The following is a 3,916-nucleotide window of genomic DNA, read 5'->3' as shown; positions in this document are numbered from 1 at the left end:
GTTATGTTGCCTAGTGACCCTAGGATCTGGGGGAAAACAGAAAATTTGACAGATGCTAAGGCCACAGATACTGAAGGCTATAGCTAAAGCTATGTACCCGTCATACGATGGTCCAATTTTGCTTAATTATAACATCTGTGTGTTAGATTACTTATAATTACTGTCTTATTTTATGATATATTTCGTAATAGGATATAAGGTTAATTTTTTATTGAGGATAATTTAAATGCCATCCGGTATCTAGATTTGTTGGAAAATCAGATAGTACCAGAAATACAAAGACATGCTAATGCTAATTTCCATCTAATATGGTTTCAACTAGATGACGCCCCTCCTCATTTTCATTATATAAGAAATTATATAAGAAGTAATCGTTAATATCAGAAGATCCGACTTTTCCAAATCGTTGGATTGGCAGAAGAGGTGAAATTGAATAGCCAGCAAGAAGCCCTGATCTTACCCTCTAGATCAGGGCCTCTTTTTCTGAGAACATTTAAAAAATATAGTTTATGCAACAAAGCCAGAAAATGTTAACGTATTACAAAATAGAATTAGAGCAGAATGTGAATTGATAACTCCTTATATGTTAGAAAACCTAGCAAATGCTTTTTACTACAAGTTGGCACATTGTTAAACCAGAAAAAAAATGTAACTTTGGTCTCTACTACTGTTGTGACCCTGTATATGCAAAGTTATCTTTTTAATGTAGATCTGAAAGAGATCTATAATTTTTATTTGGGACATTTTATGAGAAAATGGCGCGTTCATGAATTATTAAGGGAATCCGGCCATTTATAACAAACGGTAAATAAAACTGGTAAATTTTTTTTATTTTAAATATTTATACTTAGTTATTTGTTATGCATTTTTTCTTGGTAAGTTTTCATAAAACTATTAGTATAATATAATATGGATCGTTATAGAAAGGTAGAAAGAAAATTTGATTATGGACCATTTCTAATAATTATTTCATTTTATTAGATACAAAATAAAAGGATTTTGGTTTTAGTGGTCCAAGGTTGCCGAAAAAAATATGTTGCTTTTATCTCTTCTTTTATTGGAACTCAAAAATGATTGTAGAAAATATACCACAAAACGATCTTAGATCAGAGATATTTTCAGGAAAGGTATCTACTACCAATTACTTAATGAGATGAAGCTTTCTGATACAGAAAAATATTTTAATTATTTAAGAATGATATATAAGAATTTTAATCCCTTATTAAATTCAAATTCAAAATACTTTATTTGCCTATGAAAAAAAAACAATTCTAACTAAAAAACTAATTGCGAGAAGAATTAAACGCATGGTTTTCTAAGACAAAAAGGATGGTATTGCGATTTTTAGGTGATATAATAAATGGTATTGCGATGGTATTGCCAGGGTGATACAGCCTCACTACTACTACTACTTAACTTTTAATAAGCTTATAAGCAAAAAAAACAGAACGAAAGGCTTAAAAATATCTGGTAAAAAAATTGCAACTGGAAGATTAAAAGATGACGCGATATGTCGCGTAAAAACAAAGCATGGTCTATAGTAGTAAAAGTAGCTATACCGAAGGAATCGAAAATAGACTGAAGAGATTCTTGGGCAGCGCACATACTGGAGAAATGAATATTGAAATCGCCACATAAAATCAATTTACTTTTTAAAAGCAGGGACTCTAGTAATTATTATTATCTCTGAGTAATTTTTTGGCAGGATACCTGTACATCAGCATCAGGTGTTCTGTAAATGCAAACAATTTCGAGGTTATAAGAATTATGGTAGACAATGGAGAATTCAAATACTTTTTTTGATAATAATTCAAACGTTGTTGCCACTAAAAAGTCATTGTTAGATGTAGTCGCTTAGATAGTACTCATAGTAACTCAACCAATGTTTAGTTAATGTAAGTCCCTGGTGTGAAGGAGTACCTAGTACTAGGGTAACAACTAGTACAAACTATCCAACGCCAAAAAAAAGCTTAGGTTAAACGAGATTTTAGAAGAAATTTAACAGGCGAAAACTTTGACATTGAATTTATTCTGATTTAGTTTTATTATGCATTGAAAATAAGTGTAATAAACAATGGTCAAAAAATACAAAATTTTACGAGGGCCAAATAGATAGACCAAATTATAGAGACTATACTTAAATATATCATTACAGAAAATACCTCGTTTTCTTGCAGTTTTTAATAATAAGATAATATGTAGTAATAGATTATATATTTAGATGTAGACTGCCTTCGTTAGTAAGGCAGTAAAAATGTCATCGCGAGCCACTGAAATTTCCAAATCGACGCAAGTCGCCAATCCAAATAAAGAAGAATCGCCAATCAATAGTGTGATCACTTTTATAAACTGCCGCATTGCATGACCCCACTTTAAATAAATATGAATTTAGAAAATAGTATCTCATACGCTCAATCATTAATTACAAATTACATTATGATATCCAATAACACAAAATAAACCTTTTAATGATAATAAATTAAATAAAAATGTAATATGTATATAAAATTTCTTGTGGTTGTGGTAAATTTTACATAGATAAAACCAGTAGACCATTACCAAAAACAATTAATAAACAAAAAAATTGCCAAACAAGTATTTGACAATAACCATAGAATAAACTGGGCTGCTTCCTCAATTTTAGCAGAGGAACCGATTTTAAAATAACGTAACTTAAAGGAAATAAGTTTGTAATGTTAAATGAAGATAAATGCATATCTACTTGCTTGTTTGAGTTTAATAATACATGGATTCACTGGCTAAATTGAAGGTAGAGTAGGCCATTAATTAAGTTAATTAAATTAACCTTAATAATGGAAATATATTTTATTCATGTATTTTCTATTATTGAATTACACACATGAAAATGATCTAGGAGACAGGGAAAAAAAGCCTTTTTAATTTTAGAGAAAGAAATTATTTTCCAAGATAAATTGTGTTTATTATTTTTTAACTATTCCGTTGAACATACCTTATACAAAATAATTTAAATTCTTCAAGGCGTATTTGATAAACTGAAAAATGTATTAAGTCCAACTTTTGCAGCCAGTGTAGTGAAAATTTCTTTTAATTATTTTAACTTTTTTACCCTAGAACTTGATTCGACACGGTCCACTAGAAGTGTTGGAGAGGAACTGGGAATGAGCAATAAAACTGTTCTATCTGGAAAAAATATGGGTACAAATGTTTCAAGCATTCAAAAACTCAGGAAATATTTCCTGAAGACCAGTGGCGAAGAATGGAATTTTGTGAAACCATGATGGAAAAGGCAAATGAAAACGAATATTTTTTAAAAAATATTTTGTTTTCTGATGAATCTTCTTTTCCATTACATGGCAAACACAATCCTTTCAGTTTCGTACCCAGTATCCTCAGAAATTGAATGTTTGGGCAGGTATTTTGGGCGACAATGTTATAGGGCCATTTTTTATTGATGGCACTTTAAACGCCCAAAAGTACCTTGAGTTGCTGCAAAACCAAGTTCTTCCTGCCATTCAAATCCTACCTGATGTAGACCTGGGATCGGTTTATTTTCAGCAAGATGGCTGTCCTGCTCATAACGCGGCAAGGGTAAAAGAATTTTTAGCAAAAACTTTTCCTAACCGCCTTATTAGTGGAACTGGCGATATTAAATGGCTTCCTAGATATTCAGATTTGTCTCCAAATGACTTTTATCTGTGGGGTTACCTTAAGCAGACCATTTACAAGCATGAATTTAATAGGCCAACAAATTTAGAGGAGTTGCGAAATAAAATTGTCGAAGGTGCCAATTCCATTTTACCTGAAACTCTTTTGGAAGTGCGAAATAGCTTTTACGATAGGTTAAGTTTGTGTTTAGCGAAAGAAGGCGGTTTATTTGAGCCTTTTATTTAAAAAATTATATGTTGTTAAGTTTGTTTATTAGAGTTTTATTTCT

The sequence above is a fragment of the Anthonomus grandis genome, chromosome 4, assembly GCF_022605725.1.
Source record: "Anthonomus grandis grandis chromosome 4, icAntGran1.3, whole genome shotgun sequence".
NCBI classification, from domain to species: Eukaryota; Metazoa; Arthropoda; class Insecta; order Coleoptera; family Curculionidae; genus Anthonomus; species Anthonomus grandis.
The sequence above is the reverse complement of the archived record's forward strand: the minus strand, read 5'-3'. Positions refer to the sequence as shown.